We start from the raw sequence: 16,132 nt of genomic DNA on the forward strand, positions 1-16,132 counted from the left end.
TGATAAAAGCAAGATAGCTGGTATTTGATTCTTAGCTAACTCATGAGAAAATTGTCAGCAGTTTTTGTGAGACAGAAATAAAGGCACAAATAAGGATATATAAAGAGGGAGACAGAAGATCAGAGGAGAGACTCCCAAGGACTTAGAAACAAAGACTCACACTGAGAGTGCAACTGAGAGGAGCCACCGCAGTTTTATTGCTCTGCATTTACAGCTCAGCTTCCAAACAGTGGTGTTAAAATGTTCTCCAGCTAAAATGATGGGACCCTGCCCCCCATCAAACACAGTTTTATCTCTGTGAAGACTTTTCAGTTACTGTCCGGTTTCATAACATTGTATTTGAGAGGCTGGTGATATGGCACAGTGGGTTTAGCCATTGCTTGTGATGCTAATATCCCCTACTGGAGTGCTGGTTGTAGTCCCAGGTGCTCTGTTTCCAATTCAGCTTCCTGCTAATGCACCTGTGGGAGACCTGGTTGGAGTTCCTGGCTCCTAGCACAGACCCCACTGTTGCAGCCACAGTAGAGTGAATCATCATTTGGAAGATTTTCTCCCCCCACCTCTCTTCTGAATAAATAAATAAACAAATATTGTCTAAATTGTATTTTAAGTTATAAGAATTAAATATCACACTAAATGGCTTGACCAGTGCTCTAATGAAAAAGCCATGATTTGTTCAGTCATCCTTTGGTTCATTCACCCACTAAATAAGTTGGAGCTGTTTGAAACATACTAATTACTGAATATACAGGGATATGGAAGGCAACCCAATTCCCTGCCTATTCTTATGTGGTTAACAGACCACATTTTACCACAAGGAATTAAATAAAACATATTCAAATTGTGAGCAAAGCTTTGAGAGAATTCTTAGAGGTGGTGACACAGAGTTGATGGGAGAGAAAGCTTCTAGAAGGAAGTAAACTTGGAGTTAGAACCTGAAAGGTAAGACACACAGAGCTCGGCAAGGACAGATGGAACAGAGAGACAAGCACCCTGAGGCAAGGAAGGGCTTGGGTCACTTAAGGAACAGAAAAGACGTGGGGATGTGAGGAAATAAGTGAGCAAGTGAAATTGTTTTAAATGTTTATTTTCAATAAATTTAAAATCTAAATGTTCAAGACTAATATTAGAATGCTGAAGTCAGAAATTCATTTCACATTCAGTTTCTCACCAAACAGGTCTTCAATACACTTGAAGTACTCAAAACCAAAAAAAAAATTATGTAAGTATGCAAGTCATATTTCATATTAACAAGTCTAAGATTACATATTTTAATCTGCTTGAGGGATAATTGGAGGTCTGCTCCTGCTCGAAGTTCCTGAAACATAATTTTCCCTATTGGTTTAAACCAGTATGCAAAGCCCTGAGGAATAGTTCAGCAACAAAGACCTTCCCCCATCAAACACAGGAAGAAAACTAACTTCATTTCCTCATGTTCCTTCCTGCCACAAATCTACCTTCATATCAGAAGATAAACTGACCCCCAAACACAGGTGTAATTCAATATTCTATTTCAAATGCCATCAGATTTGAGACCCAAGCAATTAACAGCTCACTAGGGACCCTATTGAAATAAAACCAACTTTGATCCTATTCTCAAATCCCTTGCCAAATGGACGGGCAGCTCAACCCCCCCTGCCTTCATATTAATTGAAATGAATAACTATATCAGAAGAATGCTATATGCAGCAGAGCAGGTTACAAGGGGGGTGTGTTTTTCAGCTTGATTATTAGAGGAGCTAATCTGAGTGTGCGGTAGGATAAATATTGACATGCTCAGATATTCTCCATCCTGAACTAAACCAGCTTCTTTGCTCTCTGACATCTTGGAGCAACACAGACATATGAGATATGATATTCTTTAACATTAAATTACAAACCTCTGTTTCTTTTATTATACCCCAGAGAAGGGCCATATTTTATTTCTAACATTTTAATATGCAGAGAATGGCATTCTGGTCTGGTGAGTGACTATACACAAACTAAGTGTATATAACAGAATAGTTTCTGGTAAGTTGTTCCCCTTCTGTTCAAATGGCTTAATTATCTATAGTGGTTTATATAGTGTGGTCCCATATTGACTTCCTTTGTATAAGCCATTTGGATGTGGCCAAAGGGTACCTGATGACAAGTGATTGTGAAACCAATAAATTGGATGACATAGTCAGTGGTCACTTGTACCTATAATACAATAACAGTGACCATTTGTGGAATTCCTGCTTTTATGCAGGTTCTATACTCTTGACATCAGGATGTTTCCTTCCCAGCTTCACTGTTAATCACTACTCGAGATAACTCTTGCATACTGCATCAGGATGGGAGTCATCAGTCCCCTCTCTGCCACTTCCTGGTCTTTGACCCTGCAGAAGTCACTGTACCATGAATGAGCCTTTCTTCTGTTACCAAAGCAGAGAAATAAATCTCTCCTCCAAAGAAACATTGTGAGGGTCAATTAAAATTTCAGTTCTACCTGAACATAATACATATTTATTACCAATTATTGTTCACTAAATACCTAAAAATGGCCAATTAGGGAACTATCTCCCTTAAAAATAATCCCTCCAACCCCAATACAATCTGAATAGTAAGTATCATACCCACTTTACAGAGAGGGAAATAGATTTGCTGAGAGGAGAAATATCTTGCTGAGGTTTAGCTAAAATAAAAATCTGTCAGGAGTGAAAACAAAATAGTCTCAGAGGTTATGTCAGCAAAAGACAAGGTCAGTTTGAGACATCTATTATCTTCTGAAAATTTTTGAAGTTCTTGGGAATGACGTGCAAGTACTGCTACTGCATATGTGTGATCAAATTGCATGTCTGTAAAATAAATCCATATCTGTAATGAACACATTAAGGCCACAATCACACATAAACAAAGTAAAATGTGTGCAAAGGGAGTGAGAAGCCATTGGGTCTATTGGTATCTCTCTGTATTCCTTAGAGCCCAATTAAGTAAAGTTAGCATGTGGCAAGGTGGAGAAAGTAAGCCACTGGTGTTGTAAATTTTCCCAAGGTGTCAAAGGTAAGCAGCTCCTGAGTGAGATATGGTGTGTTTCCATCTGCTGGGGATATTCATTGCTTTCCAAATGCCCTTAGTCCTTCCTGGGATAGGTAATAACACAATAGAATTGGCTGACAACTTCTTCCCAGTTGCTTCTATGGCTCCTGCAGAGCATAAGAACTTGTTATACTTTCCCCTTCAAAATTCTTTCAAGGTATAAGTGAGATTATATCAAGTAAAAAAATCAAATGTGCAAATTGTAATATCCTGGGAGATGCACCTATAGAGTCCTTGGATTCTTTTTTTAAGATCTATTTATTCATTCATTTGAAAGGCAGAGTAACAGAGACAGAGGGAGTGATATCTTCCATTCACTGGTACACTCTCCAAATGGCTGAAACAGCCACGGCTGGGCCACACTGAAACCAGGAGACAGGAACTCCATTTGGGTTTCCCACATGCGTGGCAGCATTCCAAGTACATGAGCCGCTGCCTTCCCAGGCCCATTAGCAGGAAGCTGGATAGGAAACAGAGTACCCATGACTTGAACTGGCACTCTGATATGATACAACATTGAAAGCAACACCTTAACCAACTGTGCCACAATGCTGACCCTCTGCAACTCCATGAATTCTTGAACACCTTTATTCATCAAGAAAGACAAGTTTGGGTTGGGTAAACAAACCCTCAAGGCTCCATGGCTGAAAACACAACCAAAGTTTATTGCCTGCCTAGGCAAAGTCTTCAGTTTGAAGCAGCTTTCCAGGGCAGCCATCTTGTTTTCTTCTTGTGTCATTGCCATCTCAATAAAAGACCCAGCTGGAGGGTTGCAAAAAACTTCTTCCCTGCTTCCACCTACAAGTGGCACATGCTAGTCTTGCAAGGCTCAGTAGCCTGATCTCATCACTCGGCCCGGCCTGAAGGGCAAGGAAGTCCAGTCTTACAGTACTGAAGGAGGAGGGGAGAACCAAGGGAAGCATGTCCTGTCCCCACCATCACTTCACTCCATGTGCAAAGATCACTGCATTAAGTGCTTGGATTCAAGAACAGATCAGACTGAGACCCTGCTCTTGAAGGGCTTATAGATGAGGCAGAAATGTACAGTTTGTTATATAACAAGGCATGCTGTGATTTCTTGTATAATCCACCAATAAATATAGGGCACTGGAAGTGCAGAGAAATGAGCAATTAATTACAACAGGGGGTGAAAGAGAAGACTCTGTAGAACAAGTAACATTTGAGTGGAAATGGAACTACTTTTCAAAATTTATGTACTTATTTTATTTATTTGAATAGCAGAGAGAGAAAGAGACAAACAGAAAGACAGTGATCTCCCATCTATTGGTTCATTCCTTAAATACTTGCAGCAGCCAAGGTTGGGCCAAGTCAAAGCCAGAAGCCCTGAAACTCAATCCAGTTTTACAGCGAGAGTGGCAATGACTCAAGCAGTTGAGCCATTACCTGCTGCCTCCCCCAGGAACACATTCATAGGAAGCTGGAATTTGGAGCAGAACCAGGACTCAAACCCACACACTCCATTATGGGATGTGGGTTTCCCAACTGGCATCTTAACTACTGTGCCAGTCACCACACATTTTTAAATGTGACCCAACAAAAGTATATTGGGACAATATCTCAGACCAGAGAGGCAGAATGGGGTGCTGCAGAATTCTCCAACATGCTTCCAGAATTGTCCTTAGCAGCAGAGGGGAGTGGGCACATCTAGAAGACAGTTCCAAAGCTTCCTGCCTCCACCTCATCCTTGCGTAAACCCTATTGCTATCATTTGAATATCATTCGTCTCCCAAACTCATGTAGGACTTTAAACCCCAAACCACAAGTTGATGTTATTAAGAGAGTAGAATTCCAGCCCGATTATGTTGTTCAAGAGAAAGACTAATGGGAGGTTTTTAGGTCCTGGAGAGTATGCCCCTTGGAAGGCAGTTCTCTGGAGAAAGATTATAAAAGCTAGGGTTTGGGCTCGCTCACTCTCTCTCTTTCTCTCTCTCAAACTTTCACTCTGTGTCCTAACTCTTCCTGTGGCCTTTCCTGTGCCTTTGTCTAGCATTGTCATTCAGGGGCCTCATCAGAGGCCAAATCAATGGGGTCACCCAATCTTGGACTTAGACCTCCAAAACTGAGCTAAATAAGCCTCTCCTTCCTTCCTAAGTAGCCTGTTTCAGGCATTCCATTATAGTAATGACAATCTACCTAATATACCCATGTTTATAATACAGGGGTATGCACATAATATAGTAAAGGTCTTCTAATGCAAACAACACCCCTTCCCCCATCATTAAAATGACAAGAAAAGTTAATACTGAGTTAATCTCATTTTCTGTGATTCCCTGTACTTAGGGACTCCTAAGAATTTGAAACAATCCAGAGCCAAGAAATTGGCCCTATTTTTCTTTTTAAAAAAGATGTATTTATTCATTTGAAAGTCAGTGTGACAGAGAGAAATGTGAAGAGACATACAGACAAACAGAGAGACAAAGAGATCTTCCATCCTCTGGTTCTTTCCCCAAATGTCCACAACAGCCAGTTCTGGGCCAGGCCAAAGCCAGGAGCCAGGAGCCAGGAAATCCATTTGGGTCTCCTACAAGGGTGGCAGGAAGCAAAGCACTTGGGCTGTCACCCATTTCCTTCCCAAGCACATTAGCAGGGATTGGATCAGAAGTGCTGAATAGCAGGGACTCAAATCAGCACTCTGATATTAATGCCAGCATCACAAGTGGCAGCTTAGCTCATTGTGCCCCCAACACTGGCCCTATTGTTCTGACTGATCAAGAATGAGCTATTGCTTCTAGAAGAGTCGCTTTATTTCTCTGCTTTATTTTATTTATTTACAGTTTGTCTACCTGTAAAATGAGATTATGACATATCCTGTTTTCAGGCTCTCTTTCTGTGATGTTTCTCTGTAACAGTAGCTTAAGTTTGAAGATCTATGCAACAGATGCAAGAGGCCCATCAACAGTGGAAGTGGATGCCATGAATTAGCTCCCTTGGTGCCACTATCTTTTCAGTTAGACAGGTAGGCAACTACAAAAGTAGTTTAAAAGCTTCATGGAAATAGAATTAAAAGGCAAGTTTATTCTGATGCAAAACAATTTTGAAATCCAGTTAGTGGGGTCTTCAAAAAGTTCATGGAAAATTGCCAAGTTTCTCCTGTAGTGCAGAAGCACTCATCTAAGATTTCACAGGGGAAGGTGAGGTGGTGACCACCTGCCCACCCCTCTTGGCCATCTTCCTCCTGGCAAGCACAATTCAGGAAATGTGAGGCCTTCTGCAACAGCATACCAGGGACTCCCCCTGTGCCTCCCAGGCAGCCACACAATAGGTGGCAGTGATCCCTGGCTCCCAATTCCTGCACAGAAAGTTGAGAGGTACCCTTGCGTAGACCCACAGTGGTAGCCAGTAAGGCGATAGCCTTTCTCAGGGGTTAATTTCATATTTTTCTGGAAGTCATTCCTGAGAGTCTAGCCTTGTCGTGCCTGCATGGGGGATTTTATTCCTTCCATTATACGCCCCTCTGCTTAAATATCCACAGTGGTATGAAACAGTCTTCAGTTCCCCTCAGGTTTTCCTGACCCCGAGCTCTCCCCAGTCTGGGAAGGACAATAAACTTGACAGAGAATCAGCCTTTGGAATGTGTCTGGACCACCTCGGGCACCAGCTTTGGAATGCAGGGACTGGCTCGTGTTGCACCCAAAGGTATGAGTAAGGAAGTGTACCACCTGGTTATGCAGAGGTGAGGACAAGAAACTGCAGGCCGAGTTCCAGGCAAACCACCCACTCAAAACAAGAGGACACAGGACGCATGCGTGCTGTGTGAGAGAGCCAGCAGAAGTACATGGTCCAGACTGCCTGCCCCAGCTCTTAGCCTCTTCCTGGACAGGCTGTAGGCTTGCTAGGAAGGGCCTTTCTCCTGTCCGGACCTTCAGCTGCATGGAAACACATCCGGCGATGGAAGAATTCCCAAAGCAGGAGGACTTTTGTTTCTGTGGACAATGCTGGTTTTTCCTTTTCTTCAAGAAGGAAGCTGAGCATATTAGGGGATGGCAGAAGTGCCGGCTCATGAATGATGAGGAGCCCTGTCTCTAAGAACCAGCGAAGAGAAGTGAGCATCACAAACTCAACCAGGTGGAAGCACCCACGTAGAATATGTTAAAGGCCCAGTTGTGGTCCTGAGCCACAGGAGACGTTGAGGTTCCCTAGGCGATAAAACAGAACTGACTGAATGTGGCTGCTGGCCAGGATCCCATAGACCTGGGCGACTGGGAGCAAATGTCCATTCCTCTGTGGAGCCTGGCAGGAGAGAAAGAAGAATACAGCACATGGAGTAGGGTAGAAGATGAAGAAAGTGCCTCGCCCTCTATTAGCAAGAGTGAATAATCCACAGTGGTACCCAAGAGACTATGATTGTGTTGGGATTCATCTCCATGTGCCGTCTTCAAAGGAAATTGGCCAGTGCTGTGGTGCAATGGGTTAACACCCTAGCCTGAAGGGCTGGCATCCCACATGGGCGCCGGTTCAAGACCCAGCTGCTCCACTTCCAACAGCTGGATCACAGCTCTCTGCTTTGGCCTGGGAAAGCAGAAGATGGCCCAAGTCTTTGGGCCCCTGCACCTACATGGGAGACCCAGAAGAAGCTCCTGGTTCCTGGCCCCTGGCTTCGGATTGGCGCAGCTCCGGCCGTTGCAACCAAGTGGGGAGTGAACCATCGGATGGAAGACCTCTTTCTCTCTGCCTCTCCTCTCTCTGTAACTCTAACTTATAAATAAATAAAACATTTTTAAAAAGAAATTGTGAGGAGGTTTCTGATGTCCCAGCCCCTCGTGTTGCTGGGAAGATTTGCCCTTCCTTACCCAAGTACAACCGTGATGCTGCCTAGAAAAGCCACCTCTGAAACAAAGCTGAGGGCTTGCCGTGGTGTGACCAGCCAGCAGCAGTGCAGGTATTGAACATCCCAGAAGCTTATTGTGGTGGGGAGCCACTGGGGAGCCAACAGGTGAAGGCACTCCAAGCGCCTTTGGGATTCCACAGGCAAGCTCCTTACACCCTGAGCTAGGAACTTGGAATTCACTGGGGGCTCAAGTCAGCTGCTACTGCTCCAAACTGGTCCAGACTTCATTTCTTTTTTTGTTTTTTACAGATAGAGTTAGACATGAGAGTGAGAGACAGAGAGAAAGGTCTTTCTTCCATTGGTTCAATCCCCAAATGGCTGCTACAGCCACAGCTACGCCAGTCCGAAGCCAGGAGCCAGGTACTTCTTCCTGGTCTCTGACACAGGTGCAGGCACCCAAGCACTTGGGCCATCCTCTATTGCCCTCCTGGGCCACAGAAGAGATGGACTGGAAAAGGAGCAACTGGGACTAGAACCTGGCACCCATATGGAATGCCGCCGCCACAGGCAGAGGATTAACCAAATGAGCCACGGCACAGGCCCCCAGACTTCATTTCTGATACCTGATTCAGCTTCTTTCCAGTTTTCATTCTGGTCACGGAACACCCCTCCAGATCCCTGGCCACATGTCTTTGGGGAACTTCCTAGCACCCACAAACACAAAACTGATGGCCCCATGCGGTCATTGCTCTGGACTCTCTACAGTTACCCATCAATAACCTCAAAACCAGCTATTTAGCTTCACCTTAATTATGGACAATTTGGCTCAACTAATTTTCCCAAATCCCTTAAAAACCTGGTGTTTGCAGTAGACCTTCTCAGAAACCACTATGTGGTTCAGAAAGGCCACCTCTTTCGTGGCCCACCCTGGGCAGTATGGCAGAGCTAAGGCAGGTGCTGGCAGTGAATCTGCAATGTGCACAGATGTAGGCACCCACGCATCACCCAGGAGCACAGGGGATGCTTCGGCAGAGAGGCAGAAAATCGTGCAGTCTTGGCTTGGGCAGTTCTCTTTCCTCTCTGGCCCTTGGTTCCTGAACTCGGAAGTCTGTTTCCTCGGGCAGGACCACAAGAGCACAAATGTCCATCTTTGAGTCTTTGTATGCATGGTAACAAGGTAGGGGAGCAGGAAGAATGGAAGTCTCCACGTTTCCTGTGAATGGTTTGTAGGAACCCATGTACTGGGTCCAAATGTCAGATAGCCAAAGCAGATGAAATACACTCTGGATTAAGCCAGGGGAAAAGACAAGGGCACCTCAAAAGTTGGAAAGTGGGATTAAAGGAGAAGTTTATTTGGGTACAAAAAGCTTGAAATCCATATATGTTTTTTTTCATAATTTTTTGAGATTTCCATGAATGTTTTGAAGACTCCTTGTAGACATGGATTTCAAAAATTTTTTGCATCAAAGTAAACTGCAAAATAGCAATAATAATAGCATCTTTCTGAAGCATTGCACCCCTTTAAAGAAACTTTTGAGTACATGTGTGCCTGTCCCTTAGTCTACTTAAGTCTGTGAAATAAATGGGGAAACTGACTCAAGGCTGTATATCAGGCACTCTGTCCCCAATGTGCATTATACTGCAAGACTTAAAACATGCACATTTTAAAAGTTGATATACAAAATAGGTATAAAATTAGATTAAGTACATAAAAATGTCAGCATGGAGGCATTTAGTATGTACATGTGTGCATGCACACATGGAATGCTGCTTTGCCTGTTACTTGTTGACTTGATGTAACAGGAAATCTATTTCAGTCTCAGTCTATGTATTTCTATGTCACGTCTGTACATTTCAGTATCAGCCCATATGGTTTGACGTACATCATGTCTGTATAGTATTCTATTGTAAAAAAAAAAAGTACAAAATGCTTATAGCCAGTGCTTTATTAATCCGAATCTCATTTGTTTCCATTTTGTTTTGCTATGGAAAAAGATGCAGTAAATATCATCCATGCTTAAAGAAAAAAAACATCATCTAGCAGCTTCTACTCTCGATGTCCATTTGCCTCAGCCCTGTAATCAAGAGCTCTTGCTTTTCCTGTGCACAGAAAATGCTCTGAAGGGGCTCCCCTAAGATAGGCAAAAGTCATGGCTGGCGCCGCAGCTCAATAGGCTAATCCTCCGCCTGTGGCGCAGGCACATCGGGTTCTAGTCCCGGTCGGGGTGCCGGATTCTGTCCCGGCTGCCCCTCTTCCAGGCCAGCTCTCTGCTCTGGCCCAGGAGTGCAGTGGAGGATGGCCCAAGTGCTTGGGCCCTGCACCCGCATGGGAGACCAGGATAAGTACCTGGCTCCTGGCTTTGGATTGGCGCAGCACCGGCCGCAGCGGCCATTGGGGGGTGAACCAACGGAAAAGGAAGACTTTTCTCTCTGTCTCTCTCTCTCTCTCACTGTCCACTCTGCTTGTCAAAAAAAAAAAGATAGGCAAAAGTCAACAGGAAACCCCGCTCCTCAGAGCCTCTGCATCTTCAGCCATCAGAAAGAGGGGCTCTTCCTGGGCGGCAGTGTCTTTGGGGAGTAAGTTTACACATTCCAGCCAGAGGCAAGGGCTCCAGTAGGAAGCGGTAGAGGTAGACACACACTCTGGAATAATGCATGCTAAAGCCACTTGGACATCAGATTCCCCGTCCATCGCAGTCCCCACGAAGAAGGTTTCCATGGTGTTTTCTGTCGGGAGCACAGGCTTTCCTTGGGTCCATCCCTCCGAGGACATCCACCAGGTAGGCGCCTGCATTTCTTTCTCCCATTCCTTCCTCCACCTCTCCCCAGTATTTCCTTCCTCATTCCACCTCTCCTGTTACTCAATCTCTTAACTCTTCCTCCTGTGGCTCTGTCCATCCCTTTTTCCCCCAATGAGCTGAGAAGCCTGTTTGTTAAGCCTGGGTGGCATTAATGGGGATTAGATCCTTAGCAAACAAAATAATTTGCAACAGGAGCATTTGCCTTCCACAGAATTCTCTTGTTTATTCCCTCTTAACCAAGGTCAGCTAGTGGATTATAATTTGCTTTGCTGTTTTCCTTTCTTAGGGAGGTACTTACAGAAGTCTCACATTGTGGTGTACATTTAATTATTTGCTGTTGCCTACCCTGCTATTTATCTGTTTATTTTTGCCATATAATTCCACAGATTTCTCAGTAACTGGCTATTTAAAACTCATCTGTATTCTCTTCTTCTCTTAATGAGGGTCCAGACCTCTCATTATGTTGATAAAAATCATCTTGTACCCATGTGAATAAATCAAAAAAACTGTTTCTGAAACATCCTTAGATTTCCCCCTTAACCTGCTCTTAGCCTTTGGCTTCTATGGGAAGGAAGCTGTGTATAAAGGACATTGGTTTTGTTTTCAGAACTCTTTTGGTATGAAGCCTTTTAAAAATTAGATGATTTGGGGGTTGGCATTGCAGCATGGCCGGTTAAGCTGCCGCCTGCAGCACTGGCATCCCATATGGGCAGTGCTTCAGGTCCCGGCTGCTCCACTTCCCGTCCAGCTCCCTGCTAATGACCTGGGAAAGCAGCAGCAGATGGTCCAAGTGCTTGGGCCCCCGCACCCATGTGGGAGACCTGGAACAAGCTTCAGCCGGGTCCAGTACCAGGTGTTGCAGCCATTTGAGGAGTGACCCAGGAGACAGAAGTCTCTCTCTCTCTGTCTCCGCCTCTCTCTGTAACTCTGCTTTTCAAATAAATAAATCTTTTTGAAAAAAGTAGTTGCTCTGGAGCTGGTTTTTAAAATCATCTGTGAGAAAAGGCAGAGAATCCTCATGTATCACAGCAAGCGTTCGTCACATGTCCACGACGTCTGAGCAGTTCTGTAACAGATCAGTAGGATGGTGAGAATCAGTGTTTTGTTATCAAGCCCTGAATCTGAGCATTGCAACCTTTTCTAAGTGTCATTGTCCCTGGGGATTGGAGACGACTGATTATAGGTCCCCTGAGACTGCACGTGAGCTCTAATGGCCTCGACAGGAGTGGCAGCCTTCATATGCACGCAAAGCCAGCCTCCATAGTCAGCAGATTCCAAGGCGATTCACAATGACTCTAGTAAGTATGACAGAAACCTCAAAACTCCAGTTACTTGGCAGTCTTGGGGAGCAGGGGAGTAGATGTACATGGCTGAATGGTGTAGAGGGCCACATGCTATGAAAAGGAAGTCCAACACCCTGACTTCTCCCTTGGGAAAATTGTTAAGCCTGGTTGCTTAAAAGAATTACAGGCATCTACAGGTTCAACATTGGCGTTTTCTGAAATTGTGCAATATGAACCAACAACTCTAAATGTGCCAAAGTTATAAATACATATCAACAATTTTCAAATATTTATTTATTTATTTGAAAGGCAGAGTTTCAGAAAGAAAGGGAGAGAGAGACAGAGAGAGGGGTATCTTCCCTCCACTGGTTCATGCCCCCAAATGGCCACAATGGCCAGGGCTGGGCCAGGCAAAACCAGGAGCCAGGAGTTTCCTCTGGGTTTCCCATGCGGGTGCAGGAGCCCAAGGACTTGGTCATCTTCTGCTGCTTTCCCAGCCATTAACAGGGAGAGGGATTGGAAGTGGAGCAGCGAGAATCGAACCAGAGCCCATATGAGTTGTTGACATCATAGGCAGCAGCTTAACTCACTGGCTCCCATATTAACAATTTTTAAACAAAACAATTGTCTTCTCACTATGAATGCACATGGTGGCTCAATCCACAGATTTCACCTGTCCCACCATAATAAACATAAAGTTTTTCATTTCAAAGCCATACAAATAATGTGAACATAGCATCTTCTATTCCTTCAAACCACTATTTTCTAGTAATAATAATTTTTGTCCAAAAACTGTCTTCCATTAAGCAAAGTGTTTTTGTGTTGCACTTCTAGAAGGTACCATTACTAAAGCACAGCATCTGAACCATCTCCTGTTTGGGGGTCATTTGTCTCCATATAGGGAATATTTTCACATTTATTACCTCATTTTAATTTGGGTTCACATAACAAGTCCATGAGTCAAGGCTGCCATCTCCTTCATTTCACAGGTGCTTGATCTGGGGACTGGAAAACAAATTGCATGCCCATAGCCTCAGAGCTTGATAGAGCAAAGCTGAGACTCCCATATCAGACTTGTTGCCTTAAAGACCAGTACTGCTTCCACTCTGCCTCCTCCATTCCCAGCAAATGTAGTAACAAAGCTTCATGTTTGGTGATAAGGGTGACAAGTGGGAGAGCTCAGGCCCACAATCACCTCCAAGGGCTCTCTCCTATTTGTTCCTTTGCAATAGCTATCAAAACTGACCACATATCTAAAAGGGGGGCCAGCACTCAACAGAGTAGTACCTTAAACCATCTGAAAGAGGACAAAAGAGTTCTAGCCAGAGAGAGAAGCTGCCAACCCCTTGAGTCCTCACAGTCCAAGGCCGTGTGACAAACCTAATGCCAGAACCTGAGGCTTCTACAGAGAAGGCAGCTAATCTTTGTGAAATACAGTCATAAATCTGTAGAAGTCAGAGACCAGGAGGAAAAAAAAATACAAGACTATGACCACCAAATCATCACATGGTCATGGTTGACTGGTTCCACTCTTCCTAGATAGTTAATGGAGATCCGTTTTCCCCAGATCTTTGTCCAGCATTTCCAAGGCAATTGCCAACATGTCCTAGTAGTAATTATTACTCATGTATGTATATCTCAAAAGATGAGATCTCTGTGATTAATACACGATTATTCTTAAGTGTTGAAATTTAACTGAAAAGTGATCCCTGTTAAATACAAGAGTGGGAATAAGAGAGGGAAGAGATGTACAATTTGGGACATGCTCAATCAGACTTGCCCCAAATGGTGGAGCTAGAAAGGTGCCAGGGGATTCCAATACAATCCCATCAAGGTGGCGTGTACCAATGCCATCTCACTAGTCCAAGCAATCAACTTCAGTTCACAATTGATCATAATGATGGGACTAAGAGTCAAAGGGAGCACATAAACAAGACTAGTGTCTGCTAATACTAACTGATAGAATAAAAAAGGGAGAGAATGATCCAACATGGGAAGCGAGATACACAGCAGACCCATAGAATGGCAGATGTCCTAAACAGCACTCTGGCCTCAGAATCAGCCCTTAAGGCATTTGGATCTGGCTGAAGAGCCCATGAGAGTATTTGAGGCATGGAAAGCTGAGACACTCTGGCAAAAAAAAAAAAAAAAAAAAAAAAAAAACCTAAATGAAAGATCTCTGTGTGTGAGATCCCAGTGGAAAGAACGGGTCATCAAAGGAGGTACCTTTCTCTGAAGGGAGGAGAGAACTTCCACTTTGACTATGACCTTGTCTAAATAAGATCAGAGTCGGTGAACTCAAAAGGCCTCCATAGCCTTGGCAACTCATGACTAGAGCCTAGGGAGATTACTGATGCCATAAACAACAAGAGTGTCAATTTGTTAAGTCAACAACAGGAGTCACTGTGCACTTACTCCTCATGTAGGATCTCTGTCCTTAATGTGCTGTACATTGTGATTTAATGCTATAACTAGCTCTCAAACAGTATTTTACACTTTGTGTTTCTGTGTTGGTGCAAACTGCTGAAATCTTTACTTAATGTATGCTAAATTGATCTTCTGTACATAAAGAGAATTGAAAATGAATCTTGATGTGAATGGAAGGGGAGGGGGAGTAGGAGAGGGGAGGGTTGCAGGTGGGAGGGAAGTTATGGGGCGGGGGGAAGCCATTGTAATCCATAAGCCATACTTTGGAAATTTATATTCATTAAATAAAAGTTAAAAAAAAAGAATTTTCTCAATTTTTTTATCTGTTTCTTTCTATGTGTAGCAGTCAGTAGGTACTGGATTTTCTTGCTCATGTCTCTTATTTATAGATCTCATCATTTTTTTTAACTTTTATTTAATGAATATAAATTTCCAAAGTACAGCTTATGGATTACAATGGCTTCCCCCCCATAATGTCCCTCCCACCCGCAACCCTCCCCTTTCCCATTCCCTCTCCCTTTCCATTCACATGAGGATTCATTTTCAATTCTCTTTATATAAAGAAGATCAGTTTAGCATACATTAAGTAAAGATTTCAACAGTTTGCTCCCACACAGAAACATAAAGTGAAAAATAATAGATGATTTTTTAAATGATGATGAAATCAGATCAGACCTATTGTCATGTTTAATCCCAGTGAGAGTCAAGTTGGGAATTGCTAATTTCTTCTCTTTTTTTTTTAACAGAAGATCAGTTTAGTATACATTAAGTAAAGATTTCAACAGTTTGCACCCACATAGAAACACAAAGTGAAATATACTGTTTGAGTACTCGTTATAGCATTAAGCCTCAATGTACAGCACATTAAGGACAGAGATCCTACATGAGGAGTAAGTGCACAGTGACTCCTGTTGTTGACTTTACCAATTGACACTCCTGTTTATGGCATCAGTAACCTCCCTAAGCACCAGTCATGAGTTTCCAAGGCTATGGAAGCCCCTTGAGTTCTCCGACTCTTATCTTGTTTAGACAAGGTCATAGTCAAAGTGGAGGTTCTCTCCTCCCTTCAGAGAAAGGTACCTCCTTCTTTGAAGAGAAAATTCTTATCTTGAAAGTTTGAGGGCACGACAGAAGTATATTAGAGTGCTGGTTGAGATGAAAGATTGCTCGTCTAAGGTGGATGTGTAAATGCAACTTTCTGCCATTTCCTCTTTAGTCAGTTTAAACTCTAGAGCCATACTACCATCTCTTGAAGCCCTGGGTTTCCCAAGAATCTGAGATATTGAGTACCCCATTGGCAAATGATTGGTGCTTACCTATCTGTCTGAACCTGCCTAGCAGAAAGTGATAGACAACTAGCACAAAGCCAGCCAGCAGGGGTGTAATAGGCACAGCCGGCAGGCAGTCCAGGAGAGAGGTTAGGTTCACAGAAGAGTGGAAGGCAGACACCCAAGTGCTTTCACGAACTCACTCTGACTTGTTCGTTTCCTCCTCTCCTACCTGCCCACTGCTTCTGCCTGTGTGTTTCCCTCATTCTCTCCATGAGTGAAGACAGATTGAGAGGGAGCTGAGTAGTGCAGTTAGAAAAATCCAGGCTCCTAACATCTCTGCTAGAAACCTGAGAGGAGAGAAAGAGGATTCCATATAAAAATTCCATGGAACCATTCTCATTGACTTGATTTGAGTCTCAAATTCAACCGTAGGCCAAAATCATCATAACAAAAATAATTGATATAGTATGATAAAACAATTAATGATCACATGACCACCTC

This window comes from Oryctolagus cuniculus, chromosome 3 (genome assembly GCF_051225735.1).
Source record: "Oryctolagus cuniculus isolate XC-2025 breed Fujian yellow rabbit chromosome 3, ASM5122573v1, whole genome shotgun sequence".
Lineage (NCBI taxonomy): Eukaryota > Metazoa > Chordata > Mammalia > Lagomorpha > Leporidae > Oryctolagus > Oryctolagus cuniculus.